The sequence below is a fragment of the Eptesicus fuscus genome, chromosome 3, assembly GCF_027574615.1.
Source record: "Eptesicus fuscus isolate TK198812 chromosome 3, DD_ASM_mEF_20220401, whole genome shotgun sequence".
Lineage (NCBI taxonomy): Eukaryota > Metazoa > Chordata > Mammalia > Chiroptera > Vespertilionidae > Eptesicus > Eptesicus fuscus.
In genome coordinates this window covers 77,377,760-77,401,276 of record NC_072475.1, presented here as the reverse complement: position 1 = coordinate 77,401,276, position 23,517 = coordinate 77,377,760, and positions in this window count along the sequence as shown.

Here is a 23,517-nt window from a genome sequence, read left to right as displayed (position 1 = left end):
GGGCAAACCAGGGCAGTGTCCCAGTAATTGCCAACACGTCGTAGAACTCCACTCGACCTGCTACAACAGTGTCCAGCAGTGTACCCACACAGATGGTAAAATATATCTAACAGCCATTCTACAGAAAACTAAACTAGGAACCATGGGAGGTGAGCTTGATTTCTCCAGCTCAACAGGTCACACTAAATATGCCCAAGCCTCCTGCTCTGGCGATGTTGGAAAAGATATTTGTTGGCTGCCACAAGCACCTATTCATATATCTGATGGTGGTGGGCCAACAGACAGAGTACGAGAATCCATAGTTCAAAAACAAATCGAAGAAATTATTAAACTCATGTATCCTCCCCTCCAATACCATCCATTGGCTCTCCCAAAGTCTCGGGATGTAGATCTTGACACCCAGACAAGTAACATCCTAGAAGCCACTCTCATAGCTTTAAATGCCTCCAACCCTCACCTTGCTGGAGACTGCTGGCTATGCATGACTATTGGAACTCCCATGCCTACAGCTATTCCGGCATCCAATTCCTCCATCACTGAAGGTCCAAAATGACAGTTACGATCTAGATGTGGGATTTATAACCTTTTCTAACTGCTCCAAAATCACTGACTACTCTGAGCCCCTATGTCCTGCCCCCGGGCAAGTTTTCCTTTGTGGCAATAATCTAGCCTATACAGCCCTGCCAACAAATTGGACTGGACTTTGCTTCCAGGGGATGAGCCTGTTCCCTTACCCAGTCTTAATTACATTGCTGGGCGTAGTAAACGGGCTGTCCAATTCATCCCCTTACTCGTTGGTCTAGGGATCTCTGGAGCCGTAGCTTCCGGCACAGCAGGTCTAGGAGTAGCAATACACTCCTACACAAAACTCTCTAATCAATTAATTGATGATGTCCAAGCTCTTTCAGGGACCATTAGTGATCTTCAGGACCAAATTGATTCTTTAGCAGAAGTCGTATTACAAAATAGAAGAGGGTTAGATTTGCTCACGGCAGAACAGGGAGGGATATGTTTGGCTCTACAGGAACGATGCTGCTTCTTCGCCAACAAGTCTGGCATCATCCGAGACAAGATCAAGAAGCTACAAGAAGATCTCATCAAGAGACGAAAAGAGCTATTTGAGAACCCGCTCTGGAGTGGACTTAATGGACTCCTCCCCTACCTCCTACCCATCCTTGGTCCCCTTGTTGGTTTTCTCCTTATTCTTACATTTGGCCCTTGGGCATTTAGAAAAATAACAATAGATTCAGCTTTAGCAAAACCCATTCAGATTCATTATCAACGCCTGGAAATGGCCAATAGGTGGGGCTCGGTTTACCAAGAGCACGAGCACCTCCGGACCCAGACTCGCTCCTTCCCTACGGGGACAGCATCTTAACCAGAGGGATGCTTACCTATGCTCTAGCCAGAGCCAGAGGTATGGGTATCGAACCAGGTGCAGAGCAAAGCATTGCAAGGGAAGGTTGGGATATTTTTCCAACCTCCTCTGGATTTCCCTGAGAGTATACCTGGTTTGCATAGAGGTTGACATTGATAAAAATAATGGCTCTGCCTCTCCTCCCCAAAAGATGTCAAGAGCCACACACAGTGGGTATGCAAAGCCCACGGGAGGAACCAGGTCAATGTCTCCTAGGTCGATTAATGCCCACTCCCGTTTCTTAAACAGAGAGGGAGGAGATGTCAGGAGCCAAGAGTTGGTCAAAGGATTAACTCTGACCTTCAGTAAGTTACTGAAACTAGGTCCACTTCCTCTTGCCTGAGGACAAAGCATTTCTTCTGTAGCAGCCCTTCAACTGCCACACCCTTTATCTATAGTTACGACTTTAGCCGATTATCTAGGTCAGCCCCCACTCTCCTAGGCATCCACCCTTCTAGAAATCACATATAAAGAACGCTGTAAAAAATAAAATTTTGAGGCTTGATCAGAATCCCTTTTGTATTGCCTCCATTCTTTGCGTCCCTTGTCTGTCTCTCATTCTCTTAGGTGCGCCGCCTCGGTACCCCCGTTAGAAGACCCCGCTGGCCGGGGCAGCAATCTATAGATTTAATGCAATCCCCATTAAAATCCCCATTTCACAGACCTAGAACAAAAGTTCATATGGAACAAAAAAGACCCCAAATAGTTGCAGTAATCTTGACAAAGAAGAACAAAATTGGAGGGATTACAATACCAGATATCAAGCTATATTACAAAGCCATTGTTCTCAAAACTGCCTTGCACTGGCACAAGAACAGACATATAGACCAGTGGAACAGAACAGAGAACCCAGAAATCTACACAAGCCATTAAGATCAATGAATATTTGACAAAGAAGGCAAAAGCTTACAATGGAGTCAAGACAATCTCTTCAATAAATGGTGCTGGGAAAATTGGTCAGATACATGCAAAAAAATGAAACTAGACCACCAACTTACACCATACACAATAATAAACTCAAAATGGATAAAAGACTTAAATGTAAGATGGGAAAGCATAAAAACCTTAGAAGAATCCATAGGCAGCAAAATATCAGACATATGTCATAGCAATATCTTTACTGATACAGCTCTTAGGACAATGGAAACGAAGGAGAAAATAAACAAATAGGTCTACATCAAAATAAAAAGCTTCTGCACAGCAAAAGAAACCATCAACAAAGCAGCAAGAAAGCCCACTGCATGGGAGAACATATTTGCCAATGTTATCTCCAATAAGGGTTAATCTCCAAAATTTACAGGGAACCCATATAACTTAACAAAAGGAAGATAATTCAATAACAAATGGGTAAAGGACCTAAGTAGACACTTTTTGAAAGAGGGCAAACAGAAGGCCAAGAGACAATGAAAACATGCCCAAATTCACTAATCATCTGACAGATGCAAATCAAAACGATAATGAAGTACCATCTCACACCTGTCAGAATGGCCAACATCAACAAATGACAAGTGCTGGCAAGGATGTGGAGAAAAAGCAACCGTCGTGCACTGCTGGTGGGAATGCAGACTGGTGGAGCCACTCTGGAAAACAGTATGAGCTCCCATTTGACCTGGTAATCTCACTTCTAGGAATATAACCCAAGAAATAAGAAGCACCAACCAGAAAGAATATATGCACCCCTATGTTCATAGCAGCACAATTTACAATAGCTAAGATTTGGAAATAGCCTAAATGCCCATAAGCAGATGAGTGGATTTTAAAAAGTGGTATATCTACATAATGGAATACTATGCTGCTGTAAAAAAGAAGGAACTCTTACCTTTTGTAACAGTATGGACAGAAATGGAGAGCATTATGCTAAGTGAAATAAGCCAGTCAGAGAAAGATAAATATCACACAATCTCACTTATTTGTGGAATATAATGAACAACATAAACTGATGAACAAAAATAGAACCAGAGACATAGAAGCATCAAACAGACCATCCAACTTAAGAGGGAAGGCAGGGTACAGGATGGGTAAGAGATCAACCAAAGGACTTGTATGTATGCATATGAGCATCACCAATGGACACAGAGAGTAGGGGGGTGTGGGCCTGTGCTTGGGGGTGGGAGCAGCCTGGGAGAGGTCAATGGGGGAAAAGGAGACTTATGTAATACTTTAAACAATACAGAATTAAAGAAAACCTCACAGTTGCCACATTTTTTCATTTTTCAAAGTAAAGTGAAAATGCAGTGGAAGTTACTATTTTTATTTAATTATTTGCAACAAATTTAAGTAATAAAAACTAACTCTTGCACATGTATACAAATAGTTGTATATAAGGCTGTTCAGCACAAAATTGTATGTTATATCAAAAAAATGGAAACAGACTAAATATCAGATCCTATCTAATAAAAGGGTAATATGCAAATTAGCCATCACTCTGTCTCAAAGATGGGGCGCTGGACGCTGGCTGCATAGGGAGGGAGGGCGGGCAGGTGGGCCTCTGACGAGAGACTGGCTGGGGCATGGGATGCTGGCATTGTTGCAGGCCAGGCTGAGGGACCCCCACCCCCGTGCACAAATTTCGTGCACCGGGCATCTGGTATGTAAATAAATGTTAATGTATGATGAAAATGCATACACCAGTAAAAAGAAATGAACTATGTATTCTAAACATGTTAAGTAGAACAAAATGAGATATGTATCATGTTACCTCATTTATTAATAATAAAGTATACCCATAAAATGAATACATATAGTTTAGTTATACTTATAAGTATAAATAAAGGGAGGAATGTGATCAAGCATGGTAGCTGAATGGTTTAAAAAAGCAAGGATTAAAGAGATTAAAAGAGGGTGTGTGCATGGGCTGATGATGATCATGTGCTGTGAGATGAGGAGCCCCCTCAATTTTGATAGATCACTATGTAGACCACAGCCGAGAAGACCATGGGTCAGGTTAGATCCATGTGTTTCCACTGGAGACACAATTATTACAAGGACATAGTCTATTCCCTTAAAACATTGTATGGGGAATTGAGGCAGAAATGTGTAGATGTGTAAGTGAGGCAGAATTTAAAAACAATGCAGTTATAAAAAATAAACATTAATTAATTCATTCAGTTACTCATTTATTTATTTATTCAACATTCATTCAAATATTTATTAAATGGCCGAAACCGGTTTGGCTCAGTGGATAGAGCATCGGCCTTCGGACTCAAGGGTCCCAGGTTCGATTCCGGTCAAGGGCATGTACCTTGGTTGCGGGCACATCCCCAGTGGTGGGTGTGCAGGAGGCAGCTGATCGATGTTTCTCTCTCATCGATGTTTCTGACTCTCTATCCCTCACTCTTTCTCTCTGTAAAAAATCAATAAAATATATTTAAAAAAATATTTATTAAATGCCTGCTGTGTTCCCAGTAGTTTGCTTAACTGCAGTGTTTCTGTGTAGTACAGGATTTGGCTGTCAGAGTACTAAAAGCTGTGTCATTTTGTTTTTAAATCCCACCCAGCCTTCATTCTAAGAGCAGGTCCTACTAGTGGCATAACAGTTAGCCTCACTGAGTCTTGGATTCCTCCTTGGCAGAAAGGGCATCACTACTCTTCTGACTTCCTGTAGGACTGCTATAAAGAAAATAGTGGGAAAGCTCTTGTGAAGTATGAAGTGTCCCATAATGAGAGGTACATTTACTGAATATTAGTTCTCCTTTTGGCATAGTTCTGCCTTTGCCTCAACGTCTATAAATTGCCTTTGCCTGTATCTGGTCCGGGCCCACATTGCTGGTACCCAATTCACTGCCATGGACAGTTGGGCTCATTGCCCCATTTCTCTTCCATCTGGCTTGTGCTTTAAGCAATGCAGATATCCCTAAAACACCTCCTTTATCACTAAGTAAAAAACTCACAAGGGCAAGGATTTAGATGTCTTTCTCAATCTTATGCACATAGCCCATAAGGCTCACCGTGGAAATTTTCTTTTTGTATCTGTTTCCAATTTTTCCATTAAAATTTTCTAAATTACCTGCTGTGGTGAGCATGCGGTCATAGTTTACCTTTGTTCTAGGCAATTCCTTTATCCATGTTTCACCAACTGAAATTATCTTCTTCCCTACAGGCAGTTATGAAGATTCATTTGCGGGAAAAACTTTCCTGGAATAGAAGTATTCATGCTGTGATGTTTTGTGGAAAAAAAATTTATTCCTGATAATAGGCTTCAGAGTGTCTGCCTAATTCCCACTGATACACATCTGTTCCATAAAGAGACATCTCTTTGGAATCAGTGGGATTTTAGAGCAACTCATCAAAGGGAGTATGAAAATCAGGTTGGGGGCAAATTTTCACTTTGGAGCCAAATACCTCTATCAAATAATAAAACAATCCATATGTTCACATTTATTAGCTCTTACTGACAATTTAAAACTATAAGTTCCTGAAGAAATCAAACATTTGCTGAAAAGATATGAAGAGATGGCTCTGTTTCATCATTGGAGCTCCTGAGCATTTTTGGTGTTAAAGTAATGCATGCTTATAGGAGGATGTTAACTATAAACTGAAGCTGTTTCCTGGAGGGAACACATTTTGCAGTAACTCCCATTCAACCAAAGTTCTCAGCAAACCTAGAAAGAGTTGAATTCCTCGTACTTACTTTTTATTGTTTGAAAATTGCTATTGTATTGCAAGTGTTATAGATGTTTGGGAAAGAAAAATGGGGCATTATTAGAAACATATCTCTGGGGCATAATTCAGCTTGACTAGTAGGAGATTGAAGAAATGGCTTCACTGAAAAAGCAATGTCTGAGAAATATTATCAGTAACATGCTACTAAAACTAAACGCTGGACTGATTAGAATCAGTGGGAGTTTGGCTACATAAAAACAGCATTATCAGAACTTGTGGAAAGAAAGGAAACAGGAAGTAGCTGTATTGGAAAAGTAGGTTGTACTGGGGTAAGGAACACATTCTGAATAATTTATTAAATAGTGAAGAAAAAGCACTAATAGGCCCCTTGCAGAGTTTTTGCACATCAATTTATTTTTCCAAAGAACTCAATGTGATTTATAAAGTATAAATATGACTCATTTAAAGAAGATAAGTAAACTCATTAAAATTTTGACTTACCTATGGATGTAGAAAGTTGATGGTGAAATTAGTCCTTGAAACCAGGTTTTCCATGAAAACTCTTTTTTTTGGTATTTTTTTTAATTTTCTTTATTGATTAAGGTATTACATATGTGTCCTTATCACCCCATTGCCCCCTTCCCCCCCTGCTCATGCTCTCACCCCCCCTAGTGTCTGTGTCCATTGGTTATGCTTATATGCATGCATACAAGTCCTTTGGTTGATCTCTCTCCCTTCCCCCCACCCTCCCCTGCCTTCCCTCTGAGGTTTGACAGTCTGATTGATGCTTCTATGCCTCTAGATCTGTTTTTGTTCATCAATTTATGTTGTTCATTATATTCCACAAATCAGTGAGATCATGTGATATTTATATTTCTCCAACTGACTTATTTTACTTAGAATAGTGCTCTCCAGGTCCATCCATGCTGTTACAAATGATAGGAGTTCCTTTCTTTTTACAGCAGCATAGTATTCCATTGTGTAGATATACCACTGTTTTTTAACCCACTCATCTGCTGATGGGCACTTAGGTTGTTTCCAAATCTTAGCTATTGTAAATTGTGCTGCTATGAACATAGGGGTGCATATATCCTTTCTGATTGGTGTATCTAGTTTCTTGGGATATATTCCTAGAAGTGGGATCACTGGGTCAAATGGGAGTTCCATTTTTAGTATTTTGAGGAAACTCCATACTGTTCTCCACAGTGGCTGCACCAGTCTGCATTCCCACCATCAGTATACGAGCGTTCCTTTTTCTCTGCATCCTCGCCAGCACTTGTCATTTGTTGATTTGTTGATGATAGCCATTCTGACAGATGTGAGACGGTACCTCATTGTCGTTTTGATTTGCATCTCTTGGATGATTATTGACTTTGAGCATGTTTTCATATGTTTCTTGGCCTTCTGTATGTCCTCTTTCAAAAAGTATCTATTTAGGTCCATTGCCCATGTTTTGATTGGGTTGTTTATCTTCCTTTTGTTAAGTTGTATGAGTTCCCTATAAATGTTGGAGATTAAACCTTTATCAGAGAACATTGGCAAATATGTTCTCCCATGCAATGGTCTTTCTTCTTGTTTTGTTGATGGTTTCTTTCACTGTGCAGAAGCTTTTTATTTTTATGTAGTCCCATTTGTTTATTTTCTCTTTGGTTTCAGTTGTCCTGGGAGCTGTATCAGTAAATATATTACTTTAGCATATGTCTGAGATTTTGCTGCCTGTGGATTCCTCTAAGATTTTTATGGTTTCCCATCTTACATTTGAGTCCTTTATCCATTTTGAGTTTGTTATTGTGTATGGTGTAAGTTGGTGGTCTAGTTTCATTTTTTTGCATGTAACTGTCCAATTTTCCCAACACCATGTATTGAAGAGACTGTCTTAAGAGACTGTATTCTCTTACCTCCTTTGTCAAATAATAATTGAGCATAGTGGTTTGGGTCGATTTCTGGGTTCTCTTTTCTATTCCATTGGTCTATATGTCTGTTCTTGTGCCAGTACCAGGCAGTTTTGAGAACAGTGGCTTTGTAGTACAGCTTGATATCTGGTATTGAGATCCCTCCTACTTTGTTCTTCTTTCTCAGGATTGCTGCAGCTATTCGAGGTCCTTTTTTATTCCAGATGAATTTTGGGAGAGTTCTTTCTAGGTCTGTGAAATATGCCATTGGTATTTTAATGGGGCGTGCATTGAATATATAGATTGCTTTGGGTAGTATGGACATTTTAATGATGTTTATTCTTCCAACCCATGAACACAGTATGTTCTTCCATCTGTTTATGTCTTCCTCTATCTCTTTTGTCAGTGTCCTGTCGTTTTCCAAATACAGGTCTTTTACCTCCTTAGTTAAGTTTGTTCCTAGGTATCTTAATTTTTTTGTTGCAATGGTAAATGGGATTGTTTCTTTAATCTCTCTTTCTGTAAATTCACTGTTGGTGTATAAAATGCCATAGATTTCTGGGCATTGATTGTGTATCCTGCTCCATTGCCGAATACATTTATTAATGAATAATTTTTGATGGAATTTTTAGGGTTTTCTATGTACAGTATCATGTCATCTGCGAATGACAGTTTTACATCTTCATTTCCAATTTGGATACCTTTTATTTCTTCTTCTTGTCTAATTGCTATGGCTAACACTTCCAGTACTATGTTGAACAGGAGTGGTGAAAGTGGGCATTCCTGTCTTGTTCCTGTTCTTAGATGAAACGGTTTTAGTTTTTGCCCTTTGAGTGTAATGGTTTGTCATATATAGCTTTTATTAGGTTGAGGTATGATCCCTCCATTCCCCCTTTGCTGAGGATTTTTATCAAGAAAGGGTGTTGGATTTTTTCAAATGCTTTTTTTGCATCAATTGATATGACTATGTGATTTTTATCTCTCAATTTGTTTATGTGATGTATCATGTTTATAGATTTGCAGATATTTTACCATCCTTGCATCCCTGGGATAAATCCTACTTGGTTGTGGTGTATGATCTTTCTGATGTAATGCTGGATCCAATTTGCTAGAATTTTGTTGAGGATTTTGGCATCTATGTTCATGAGGGATATTGTCCTATAATTCTCTTTATTTGTGTTGTCTTTATCTGGTTTTCATATTAGGGTAATGCTGGGTTCATAGAATGAGCTTGGAAGTGTTCCTTCCCTTTGAATATTTTTGAATAGTTTGAGGAAGATAGGTTTCAGTTCTTCTTTGAATGTTTGGTAAAACTCCCCTGGGAAGTCATCTGGTCCCAGGCTTTTGTTTGCTCGAAGCTTTTTGATGACTGCTTCAATTTCCTCCATAGTTTTTGGCCTATTGAGATTTTTAGATTCTTCCTGATTGAGTTTTGGGAGATTGTATTTTTCTAGGAATATGTCCATTTCCTCTAGGTTGTCTAGTTTTGGAATAGAGTTGTTCATAGTATTTATTTATTTTTTTTGCAATCCTTTGTTTTTCTGTGGTGTCTGTTGTTATTTTGCCTCTTTCATATCTGATTTTATTTGGGTCCTCTTGCTTTGCTTCTTGGTGAGCCTGGCTAGAGGTTCATCAATCTTGTTTATCCTTTCAAAGAATCAGCTCTTGGTTTCATTGATCTTTTGTATTGTGTTTTTTTGTTTTTTTTTTGGTCTCTATGTCATTTATTTCTGCTCTGATCTTTATTATCTCCTTCCTTCTCCTCACTCTGGGTTTTTCTTGTTGCTTTCTTTCTAATTCTTTAAGTTGTAGAGTTAGATGATTTATTATCATTTTTTGTTTTTTTGTTTTTTGAGCTGGGCCTATAGAGCTATAAACTTCCCTCTCAGGACTGCTTTCACTGTGTGCCATAGATTTTTGTGTTTTCATTGTCATTCATTTCCAGGATTTTTAAAGTTTCTTCTTTGATTTCTTTGGTAACCCAATCATTGTTAAATAGCATGCTATTCAGCTTCAAAGTGTTTGAATTTTTTGATTGTTTTTATTGTATTTTATTTCTAATATTATGCCATTGTGATCTGAGAAGATGCTTGATATCATTTTAATCTTCTTGAATTTGGAGAGACTTTGCCTGTGACCCAATATGTGGTCTATCTTTGAAAATGTCCCATGTGCACTTGAGAAGAATGTATATTCTGTGACTTTGGGGTGAAATGTTCTGAAGATGTCAATTAAGTCCATATGATCTAGTTAGTCATTTAGGATTGCTGTTTCTTTTTTTTTTTTTTTTTTGACTAGAGGATTTATCCAGTGATGTCAGTGGTGTATTAAAGTCCCCTACTATGATTGCATTGCTATCGATCTCTCCCTTGATATCTTCCCGGAGTTTTTTTATTTATTTGGGTGCTCATGCATTAGGTGCATATATGTTTTCCAGGGTTATATCGTCTTGTTGTATCAATCCCTTTAGTATTATGAAGTGGCCTTCCTTATCTCTTGTTATAAATTCATTTTGAGATCTATTTTGTCAGATATAAATATTGCTACCCCAGCTTTTTTTTTTTTTTTTTTTCATTTCCATTTGCCTGAAAGACATTTTTCTATTCCTTCACTTTCAGTCTGTGTGAGTCCCTTGTTCTGAGATGGCTCTCTTGTGGACAGCATATATATGGGTCATGTTTTCTTATCCATTCAGCCACTCGGTATCTTTTGATTGGAGCATTTAGTTTGTTTATGTTTAAAGTTATTGATAGGTACTTGCTTGTAGCCATTTTTATTTTTTGTGCAAACCAGTCCGTTTAGCATTTCTTGAATTGCTGGTTTGGTAGTGATAAACTCCCTTACCTTTTTTTTTTTTTTTTATCTTTTTTTTGAAGCTCCTTATTTCGCCTTCAATTTTGAATGATAGCCTTGCTGGATAGGGTATTGTTGGATTCAGTCCCTTGCTTTGCATCACTTTGCAAACTTTCTTCCATTCCTTTCTGGCCTGATGTGTTTCTGTTGAGAAATTACTTGATAATCTAGTGGGAGATCCCTTGTATGTAACTTCCTGTCTCTCTCTTGCAGCCTTTAAGATTCTCTCTTTGTCCTGAACATTTGCCACCATAATTACAATGTGTCTTAGTGTGGGTCTTTTTGGGTTCATCTTGATTGGGACTCTCTTTGCCTGTGTGACTGTATTCTTTCCCAAATCAGGGAAATTTTCTTACATTATTTCTTCAAATAGGTTTCCTAACCCTTGTTTCTCTTCTTGTCATTCTGGCACCCCTTTTATTTGTATGTTGCTTCATTCCATGTTGTCCCAAAGCTTCCTTATGTTTTTCTCCTGTCTTTTAACTTTTTTCTCTCCAATTGCAATTTAGTTTGGGTGCGTTTTGCTTCCCTGTCTTCACTAATACATTCTTCTGCTTCTCCTAATCTACTGTTGAAAATTTCCATAATGCTGTTTATTGTAGCTATAGCACTCTCCATTTCCTCTTGATTCTTACATAAGTTGATTTTTTTTTCATCCATCCATTTTATGAACTGTATGACCCGTATTCTGAATTCTTTTTCTGACATATTGCATGACTCAGTTTCACTTAGCTCCTTTTCTTGTCAGTGCTCCTTTTATTTCATTTGGGGATTTCTTTGTCTCCCCATTTTTGCTCTCACTGAAGGATCTAGGTGTCAAGTCATGCAGGAGCTGCTCCTTGGGTGGCAGCAGCTATTCAGGAGGAGACTGGTCCTTGGGCAGTTGCAGCAGTGTCTGCTCCTCAGTTGGTAGCAGCTCCTTGGGTGGGCGCTGCTCCCACAGCTGCTCGCAGCAGTGGTGGTTCCTCAGGCTGGAAGGGGTGGGCTGCTCATGTGGCTGCTGCTCTTTGAACAGAATTGAAATGCTCGCAGCGCTGTTGCTACTTGGACAGGGGCGGGCTGCATGCGGCTGCTGCTCATTGAACTGGGGTAGGCAGCTCATGTGGCTGCTGTGACTCAGTCAGGGGCAGACTGTTCACAAGGCTGCTCCTCCTCAGATGTGGATGGGTTACACGCAGCTGCTGCTCCTCAAACAGGAGTGGGCTGCTCATGGGGCTGCTGCTCATGTGGTCATGGAGCCCTGGGCTAAAGCATTGTGCTGGCCTGAGGGTAGTGTGCTTCAGAACTAATAGGAGCCCATGGCCAGCCTGACTGGAGTCTCGGTGTCCTTGGGACCACAGCTGAGTCAGTAGGTCCCTGCTGGGGGTGGCTCTAGAGTCCCAGGTTGGCACCCTGGGTGGAGGTGAGGCTGAGGGCACCCTGGGTGGAGGTGAGGCTGGGCTCCCAGTCACAATAGCTATCCCCTTTAAGAAGGCGCAGTCTCTGCAGTAGAGCCGGCTGCCCCGGGACTGTTTGCAATGGTATCAGAGGCTGCCTGTCTAGGCAAGTCCAATCTGCCTGCCCCCAAAGGTCCTGCAGGATCTAACTGTCCCTCACTCACATACACACACACACCCCACACGTCCACACACTCCCCTTTTGCTCCCTCACTCACTCCCACTCTTTATCACACTGCTGCCATTTTCCTGCCTCTGTACTTGTGTCTGTAGTGTTATTGACCTGTTCGTGAATGGACTCTCCTATCCGGGTGTCTGGTTATGTGGCTTGTTCTCTACCACATTGACCAAACAGGACAAAATGCAACTCGACAAGACACGACACAAAGGGAACAAAACATGAATGTACTCATGACACCAATAACCCCAATATAAGTGACCACCAGAGAAAAGAGAATTAGGGGAGAGAAAATAGAACACAAATGATATTGAGGAGAGAAAAATGGTAAGAGAAAAAAGAAAATGGGAAAGAAAGGGAAAAAAAATATGTGGGGAGAAAACACCACAGAACAACAGATAAACCAAAAAATGCAAACACCAAACACCCGGAAAAGAGGGTGGGGCAGAATCTGTAGAGGCTGAGCTTATATACAAAAAGTAAGGTTAAGGAATTGGATGAATATGGGGAGGATCTCAGTTCAGTATAGAGGAAGGAGAAAGAGGATGAGTAAATAAGAAGAAAGAGAAAGAGGAGAAAAAATTTTAAAAAATTAATTTAAAAAGGATAAAAAAATAGAATGATGAAAAATAATGTGAAAAAAATAAAGAAACAAAAAGAAAGAAAAAAGATAAAAAATAGATAACAAAATAGTAATAAAATAAAATAAAATAAAAATGAAAAAGTGAAGTGTCGTTCATTTCCCTGAGTTTTAATGCCCCATGGGGGCTGATTTAAGATCCCACTGTTCTGTACTGTCTGCCACTTCTCAGTTTCCTGTTAGATTATTGAAGTTCCAAGTGGTCCTCCGCTCCTCTGTTTGTGTCTATCTCCACAGCCTTGACTGCTAGCAGGTGGGACCAATCATCACACTTAGCCTGTCTGCCTACTTTCCATCTTAATCTCTTAAGCAGCTGTTTCTGACAGGGCTATAGTTGGGGAGGTTGCCTTATCACTTTCCAGGACTGAACAGGTCCTCTTCGGCCCAATCCCTGAGGGCTCTTAGGGACTACTCAGATTTTTTTTTTTTTTTTTTTTTTGGTATCCTTTGTAACACTCAAGGTGTAGTCTGGGTGCAGCTATATTGGTTGTCTGAAGACTGCAGGGACAGACTATCTCTTCAGGAGAAAATGGCTGCTTAGGTCTGAAGTGTCAGGTATGTCTCAGTGCCAGACTCCCGGCCTCCTCTCCCTGACCTGTTCTTCTCCCCAGCCTCTTCCCAGACTCCACAAGTCCACACCTCCATCTGCACCTCAGCCACAGGTGAATGTTTATATTTGAAAGGTCCTATGAACTGGGTTTAGCGAATAAAAGCAAAGACCAAAAAGAGGGGAAAGAGTTGTGCCACTGCAAATTTCTCTACCCCTCTTCACCCCTCACCAGCACAGCGCAGCTTGAGCAGTTGTTCAGGCTGCCTCTTCTGGGCTCAGCCTCTCATGGCTATGGGCTTAGATCTAGAATCCTCTGTCACCAGCAGCCCCGTGGACTTCCTTTCCACAGTCAGATGTTACGCCTGTCCCAAGGGACAGGGCCTTGGTGCCATGTGGCTTCCTTCTGACCCTCTGGGCTTGGAGGTCTCACAATTCTCTCTAGCTCAGATCGCTGATTTTACCATTTTCCAGGCGTCCTCTGCACTTCCCAGCTGCAAATTGTCTCACCACCTGTGTCTACTTTGCCAATTTGGGGTGGATGTTATTTGATTTAGTTGCTCCTTCTATCTGCTCCGGAATAAGGCTTGGGACATGTCTGCCTATTCCGCCACCATTTTGTCTCCTATGAAATCTCTTTTATTGTAAAATGTGATATTTGAATTTTTTTTTTAACAAACTGAGAATTTACCTTACAAAACATTTTAATTATAGTTTTACCTTATAAAACATTTTAAGTATAGATCATTTAATGATCTTCCTGTGTTTGTTCTGACAATATAAATTATTTTTATCCAAAAATAATTGAAAAATAAAAGAAATTAACATAAGTGATTAGGGTAATAAAACATTATTTGATTTTTGAGATAATATGTTTTAGAATATGGGTTAATTAAAAAATATTTTCATTATTTAAATTAGTTTTTTATTATAAAAAGTAAATCATACACATAGTAAAAAATTCAAATATTACATGATTCGCTTAAAGTGAATAGTAAAAATATCTTTTCCTCTGATACTTATTCCCATACCTTAGAGCTTAACTATTAACTTTCTTTTGTATGCTCCTATAAGATCATTTTACTGTGTGTATATATGCAAGAATTATATAACATATGTCCCAAATCCCCTTGATTATACAACTTGAATGATGATAAGCATGTTGTTTGATATTATACCTTGCCTTTTTCTCTTACCAGAATATCTTGGTCATCTTATCTTTACGAATATGTGACTTTAGACTTATCTTTTTTCAATGGTGGTACATTATTCTATTTTGTGTTTTTACTGTAATTATTTAACTAGTTCTTTACTGATAAACATTTATGTTGTACCTGCTGTCATGTATTTTTTTTTGTGTGTATGGGTGTATACAGGCATTCACACATGCTAAAATAAACAATGCTACTGTTGATCTCCCTGTATATGTATGTGCACACTCACCTGGGTAAAACTGAAGAAAAAAATTCCTACATGTAGGATTTCTTGGCTAAATAAAGAATGTGCCTATTACATTTTACCATATGTTTTCAAATTGTCTTTACAGAGATGTATCAGCATTTACTCTCTAACAAAAGTCCAAGAAATCAGCTGCTTATAATCCCCTTTGATTAATCTCTTCCCACTCCCACTCCATCCTTCCCTCTGAGATTCATCAGTCTGCTCCATGTTTATATGGTTCTGGTTCTATTTTATTCATCAGTTTATTTTGTTTATTAAATGCTTTATTTATTTTTATTTTTAGATTCAATTGTTGATAGATATGTATTCATTGCCATTTTATTGTTCATATCTTTTCTCCTCCTCCTCCTCCGGCTCCTCCTTCTTCTTCTTTTTCTTCTTCATCTTCTTCTTCTTCTTCTTCTTCTTCTTCTTCTTCTTCTTCTTCTTCTTCTTCTTCTTCTTCTTCTTCTTCTTCAGAATACCCTTCAACATTTCATGTAATACTGGTTTGGTGGTGATGAACGCCTTTAGCTTTTTCTTGTCTGTGAAGCTCTTTATCTGACCTTCAATTCTAAATTCTAAATAAGAGCTCTTTTGGGTAGAATAATGTTGGTTATAGGTCCTTGCTATTCATCACTTTGAATATTTCTTGCCACTCCCTTCTGGCCTGCTAAGTTTCTATTGAGAAATCAGCTGACAGTTATATGGGCACTCCCTTCTGTCATTAACTCTTCAAATAGGTTTTTAATATCTTTCTCTCTCTATTCTCCTTCTGGCATCCCCATAATATGAATGTTGCTATGGTTGAAGTTGTCTCAGAAGAACCTAACACTATCTTTATATTTTTGGATTATTTTTCCTTTTTGCTATTCTGATTGGGTGTTTTTTTGCTTCCTCATATTCAAAATTGTTGATTTGATTCTTAGAATCCTCTACTCTACTATTGAATGCCTGTAAGTTATTTTTTATTTCAGTTAGTATATGCTTAATTTCTGACTGGTCCTTTTTCATGTCTATGAAATTCTCACTAAGATCCTTGAAATTCTCACTGAACCCTTGAAGCTCTCTCATTAATATCCTTGAGCATACTTACAACCATTGTTTTGAACTCTGTTTCTAGTAGTTTTCTTGCTTCCATTTCATTTTTTTCCCCTGGAGATTTCTTCCATTCTTTCATTTGTAACATGTTTCTGTGTCTCAGCATTTTGGCTGCTTCCCTGTGTTTGTTTCTATGTATTAGGTGGAGCTGCTATGTCTCCTGGAATTGGTAGAATGGCCTTGTGTAGTAGGTGTCCTGTGGGGCCCAGTGGCTCAGCCTACCCAGTCACCTGAGCAGGGCACTCTCAGGCGATTGTGTGGGTTGTGTGCACAGTATAACTGAGGTTGAGCCTTGATTGCTGTTGACATTACTGAGAGGGGTTGACCTCTAGGCCAGTTGGCTATGAGGACCAGCTGTGACTGCAGTGGAAGGGCTGTTGTGCAGGAGACACCCCTATGGAACAGGACTTTCTTCATTGGGGCTTTAGTGTTCATTGAGTCTGTACTTTGAATGTATTGCTCCTAGATGTGTAGAGTTGTAACCTGGTATGGTCTGAAGCTTTCCACTGGGTACACTGTCTCTGGGGCCTCTCAGGAGGTGCAAAGTCAGCCACTGCCTCGGGCCACCCAGCTGGAGCTATAGAAAGATCTGCTGCTACTTGTGTTGGGCTTGAAAATGCTCAGGCAAGGCCAAGCTGTGAAGCAAAGTAGGCTGTTGCTAGTGCCAGGTCTTATGATGCTAGCTTCTACTTGTTTGAGAGATTGTAGTAAAGCCTGAAGCCTGAGCTAGGACAGGCCATTCATATGGAAAAGCCACCGAAAACAGCTTTGGTGGGCTGCAAATTGGATGGGGTGAGGTCTCAGGCAATCACCAGGGTGGAATAAACAGTGTGAGCCAGGCTGATGGAAACTCAGGTATGGCTGCCAGTCAGCTCTGCAATGGGGTAGGTCTCAGCATAGGAAAAATGACCCTTGTGAGTACCCATGCTTGGGTGAAAGCTCTCTCTGAGTTCTTGCTCCAATGCCAGACAATCCAGTTATTTCCTGTATATCCCTGGTTCCCCCAAAGCTGCGGTCCCAGTGCTGGAGCTCAGAGGGCATGGACTGTGTAAATTTGTGTGCCAGCCCTTTAAGAGGAACTGCCTGGGTCTCCAGCTGCCTCTATTACTCAGCTACAATCCCTGCTGGTTTTTATAGCCCAAAGTTATGGGGCCTTCTATTCCCACTTCTTGAAACCTGGTCTGGGGGTCTGGTGTGGGGCTAGGTCCCCATAATCCTCACGGGAAGCCTCTACAGCCATGATATTCCTCCTGAGTTCCATGAGTCCACTCCTCCTACCAGTATCCCTGTGCTTTTTTCTTTACTTTTCTCATTGTAGGGCTTTCATTAGGTCAGTTTTCAGGCAGTTCTGAATGATGGTTGTTCTGTATTTTAGTTTTAATTTTGATGTGGTTGTGGGAGGTGGTGAGTATAGGCATTTACCTACACTGCATCTTGGTTCTCCTCTAAATTACTATTTCTTACTGATTTGTTACACCTTTTATATTGTAAGGAAATTATTCATCAGTCTCTAATGTTTCAAAAATACTTTTCCTAGTTTGTTCTTTGCATTTTGATTTTATAATGATTTTTTTGCACATTGAATTTAAAAGTTTTATATATCAACATTGTTCAAATTCTTCTTTTAGGTTTTCTGGAGTTTGTTTGATGTTTAAGAAGGTTTTCCTCATTCTAAGTTTATGATAATATTCACTACATTTTATTCTAGTTCTTTTACCTTTTAATTCTTTTACATTTAAATCTTTGATCCATCTAGGATATATTTTATAGTAAAGAATCAGGTAGGAAATTATTTTAATTTTTTTCCAGTCTATCCATGCTGTCCCAAAGGGTAAGATTTTTATTTTTTTTATGGCCAAGTAGTATTACATTGTGTAAATGTACCACAGCTTTTTTATCCTCTCACCTACTAATGGGCTTTTGTAAAAAGTGCTACAACAAACATAGGGGTGGATATGTTCTTTGGAATTAGTGTTTCTGGTTTCCTCAGATCCGTTCTCAGACATGGAATCACTGGTTCATGAGGCAGTTCCATTTTTATTTTCTTCTAGTAATTCCATACTCCTTTCCATAATGGCTGCACCAATTTGCATTCCTACCAACAGTGCCTGAGGGTTCCTTTTTCTCCATATACTCACCAATATTTGTTGTTTGTTAATTTATTGATGATAGCCATTCCGACAGGTGTGAGGTGGTATTTTGTGGTTTTAATTTGGATTTCTCTGATGATTAATGATGTTGAACATATTTCCATATTGAATTTGAACATCTTTCCATATGTCTATTGGCCATCTGATTGTCCTCTTTGGAGAAGTATCTGTTCAGGTCCTTTTCTTCTTTTTTAAATTAGATTGTTTGTGTGTTTTTTTATGTTGAGTTGTATAAATTCTTTATATATTTTGGATATTAACTCCATATATGATACATCATTGACAAATATGTTTTTCCATTTAGTGGGTTGTCTTTTCTTTTTTTAAAAAAATTTTTTATAGTTGATAGTATTGTTTATGTTCCCTTCCCTCTCCCTTCCCCCCCATTGACCTCTTCTAGCCCTGCCCACCCTCTGTCCCAGGTCTTCACCACTCTACTGTCTGTGTCCATGGGTTATGCATATATGCATACAACTTCTTTGGTTGATCTCTTTCCACCTACCCCACCCTCTCCCACTTCTTTTTCTGTTTCCTTTGATATGCAAAAAATTCTTAGTTTTTGGTCATTATTTCTTCAAATAGGTTCTTGATATCTTGTTCTCTCTCTTCTCCTTCTGATACCCCTATGATATGCATATTCTTATGCTTCATGATGTACCAAAGGTCCCTTAAACTATCCTCACTTTTTAAAATTCTTTTTTCTTTATGTTATTCTGATTAGGTATTTTTTCCTACCTTGTCTTCCAAATTTCTGATTCATTTGATCCTCTGATAAACCCAACCTACTATTTATTCCTTCTAGTGTAGTCTTCACTTCAGATAATGTATTCTTGATTTGTGAATGGTTCTTTTTTACCGTTTCTATGTACTCTTTCATGTTTACTATCACTTTAAGTTTTCACTGATTTCATCAATTTCCCCCTTAAGTTCCTAGAGAATTCTTATAACCATTGTTTTGATCTCTATCTGGTAGATTGCTTGCCTCCATTTTATTTAGTTCTTTTTCTAAAGATTTCTCCTGTTCTTTCAGTTGGGGCATGATTCTTTGTATCCCATTTTGGCTGTTTCTTTTTGTTTGTTTCTGTGTATTGGTAGATCTGCTATGTCTCCCAGTCTTGGTAGAGTAGCCTTATGTAGTAGGTTTCCTGTGGGACCCAGTGGTACTGTCTCAAGGAGGCACTTGCAGCTGACATATCCCTCTTTATTCTTAGCCACAGCTGGTGGAAATATAGCCAGCCCTCTTTGAATCTTCACCCTTCCTACCAGTCTTGATATGGCTTCTTCTGTAAACACTTGGTTATAAGACTTCTATTTAGCTAGCATTCAGTTTGTTATTCAGGCTAATTATTCTATCTTTTAGTTGTAATTCCAGTTTGGTCCTGGGAGGTGGGTGTAATTTGCACCTATTCTGCTGCCATCTTGGTCAATTCGACTTTTCTTATTGTTTATTTGTTAGTTAAGTGTTACTTTTATTGAATTATGGCTAGTGAGTGCTTTCTGTACTATTTGCATTTGTGTAACTTATTGTGCTTTTCTCTGCATCTTAATCCATGATTAGTTTTATACACATTGAATGGGACTTGTAGAAAAGATACATTTTCTGGAATATCTAGAGTTCAGTGAATCATTTATTCTTTCATTTAATTAAGTAATGTATGAATGCATGCTTATTCATTTTTAAATATAAACATATATATGTGCCAGATTCTATTCTAGACACTAGGAATAGTGGAGGGAATAAAAATAAATAAATCTCTGTCTTTTTGGATCTTTCATTCTAGTAAGAGACAGAAAGTAGTCAAGCAAATAAATGCAGATACTTTTCATGACTTACAAATTTTTTGAAGAAAAGTAAATAAGGTAAGGAAGTGGGGAATTACTAGCTTGGGGAGGTAAGAGCGTGCTATGGTAGAGGGTACTTACCAAAGGCTTTCTTGTGTTGTGACATTTGAGTGGACAGCATGAATTGACTGAGGGAGCAGTAAGTCATGAGAGAATAGCATGTCTGCCAGAGGAGTAGAACTGGTGGTGTTAAAACCTGGGTATTTGAAGAGAGCAGCATGGAAGTCCTTATGACCAGTGAGTAAGGGGAATAGGGCAGGAGTTAGATCACAGAGACAGGTAGGAACCATGATAATGAGTTTTGAAAGCCATTTGAGATTTTTGAACCAGGGTTTGATGTAAGCTTATTTATGTTTCAAAAATGTCACATTAGTAGTTACCTATTAAGCCTGCTTTATTATAATATTTAAATATTCTGTGTATCTTTGCTTATTACACTTTTGTATAATGGATTTGTTAATGGTTCATAGAGTTGGGAAAAAGATTCCTCATATGTTGCTTCTTTTATTTATTTTTGTTGTTCATGCCATGTTTTCTATATGTGCCTATATACTAAGCTAGTTAGGGATAAAGTTTTTGAGCAGATCAGATTTTCATTATGGATTGTATTTTTATTATTTTAAAGATTTCTTTCTTTTTCCATGCAATGAGTTTTTCCTTAACTCACCCTTTATGTGTTAATATTGCAGTGTTTGCTTTATTTTCATTTTCATTTGCTTGGTATGCCTTTGCTTATCCCTTTGTTAAAAGACATTGAGTCATCCTTTTTCAATTTATCTTTGTCACTGTAGTCAAATAGTTGGATTTTAAAATCCAAACTATTTTTTTCCTTATCTAAATTATGTTTTTGTTTTGTATTATTTTTATATTTAAAACTTAATTTATTTTAGCAGCATTGGTTAATAGCACTATATACATTTCAGATATATAATTTTATAATACAATATTTTTATACTCTATTGTATACTCATTTAGTCTCTTTCTGTTACCTTATATTTGACCCCCTTTTCCTTCTTCATTCTCTGTACCCACTTCTCCTCTAGTAATCACTATTCTGTTGTTTGTATCTATAAGTTTGTTTATTTGTTGATTTTTGTTTATATTCCACATTTGACTGAAATCATACAGTTCTTGTCATTTTTTGTCTGACTTACTTTACATAGCATGATATTCTCAAGATCCATCTGTGATGGCAATATTTCAGTTTTTTATGGCTGAATGATGTTTCATTGCATATATATATACCACATGTTCTTTATGTAATCATCCATCAGAAGAAGGTTGGGGTATTTCCATGTCTTGACAACTGTGAATAATACTGCAATGAACATAAGGGTACATATATCTTTACAAATAAGTATCCTCAAAAAAAATGTTTTTTGCTAGATAATCAAGAGAGGGGTTGCTAAGTTATGTGGCAGCTCTATTCTTAATTTTTGAGGAATCCCCTTGCTGTTTTCCCTAGATGGCCAGCAGATTTATGCAAAGATGCTCAACTTCACTAGCTATAAAGGAAATGCAAATCAAAACCACAATGAGATGCCACCACACACCTGTTGGAAGGGCTATTGTCAATTAGACAAGAAATAATGTGTGTTGGAGAGGATGTGAAGAAAAAGGAACCCTCACACACTGTTGGTGGGAATATAAATAGGTGCAGACACTATAGAAAATAGTATGCAGGTTCTTCAGAAAATTAAGAATAAAGGTGTCATATGACCTAGGAATACCTCTTCTGGGTTTCTAGCCAAACTTTTGAGAATATTGATTCATAAAAATATATGTACCCCTATGTTCATTGCAGGATTAGTCACAATAGTAAAGACATGAAAACATGTATTTAAATGTTGATGGTTATCTCTCTAAATTTGTATATGTACTTAAATCAATTTCTTGACTTGAAATGATTTGTATTGAATTATTACTCTCAATTTGTAGATATTGACACACACATGCTTCTCTACCACTTATCCTTTTAATAATCTACCTTCTATAAGTATATTTACTTTCTGCTCTACAATTATAATCCCCTCAGTCATTCAGACATTTATAGTTCTTCATTCCACAGCAAATTTCCTGAGCTTTTTATTTTAATTATTTTCTTTTTTTTTTTTACACAGTTTTTAAAAAATGTCAAGAAATCTTCAAAACTGTTTTATATTAATTGTACTCTTGCTTTTCTGATAAGGTCTGTCTGTTACTTTTATCTCTCTATATAGAAGCCTAATATGCAAATTGTCCCCATGGGAGTTCAACCAGGAGACCAGGAGTTCGATCGCTTGCTATGACGCGCACTGTCCGCCAGGGGGAAGTGTGTAACGAAGGGAGGCCCTGGACGGCAGTTGGGAGCTGGGGAAGGGAGGCCCCAGTTGGCAGCTGGAAGGCCCTGATCGGCCCTGATTGCTGGCTAGGCTTAGAGACCCTACCCATGCATGAATTTCATGCAGTGGGCCTCTGGTACATATATAAACCTTGGCTATATATATATATAATTTTGGGACCCAATTTATTTCCCATAACATTTTATTTGCACAGAATTAGAAAAAAAAAATTTCCTCTGTCTTCTTTAATATTAATGTAAATACTATGATCCTCCATGTGCCTCCTCCTGAGCTATCACCTTCTATCTAATTACACGTATCTTTTGACCGTAATGCTCTTCTCTCTGACTTTATTTTCAAAACCATCTTCTAATTTTAGGTGCTTTGCATGTGGTATTATTTTTGTAATGATTTTATTTCATTTATTGCTTTTATTTGTCACCTGTCAAATTACCTTATTATCTCTCTTTTAGCTTTTTTGTCTTCTTTAAACTCTTTTTTCCCTAGTGTCCATGTTAAGTTTATTTGAAATTTAGTATTTTAAAATTTTTCTTCTATAACTTTCTTTGAAATACCTCTTCTGATGTTTAGTTTTCAACTAGTTTTACTTCTTATCTTTTCCCCCAAATTCTCTGTAATACCTTAATATAGATCTGTGATGCCTCTGTTCATCTCTGAGTGAGGTCTCCTGGGCCTGGACCACCTATATGCCCAACATTGGGGTGGGGTAGGGGGAGAGATAATCTGACTTTGGATTGCACGTCTCACATTTTCTTACCACACTTCTCTATCATCTTCTCTCTGAGGATGTTTCCTCTTAGTTTGCATGCTTCTCTTTGGGAGGAGGGGTGGTGGTGGTAATCAGGTTGTCTTCATTGACTGCAGAGAAGGTTGGAATGTCAAAAGTCCTTTGTGGACAATTTAACATGGATATACCTCTGCACATCTCACTGCCACTAATAGACTTATATTTGCCACTTTGCTTCTCTGCTGTGCTCATCCACTCATCTGGCCTGCTTCCTCAGTTATGAGTCACTATCATTGTTTTTGGCAGATCTTCCTAGTTTAAGGTTTGGATTTGTGCATTTCCAATTCCAT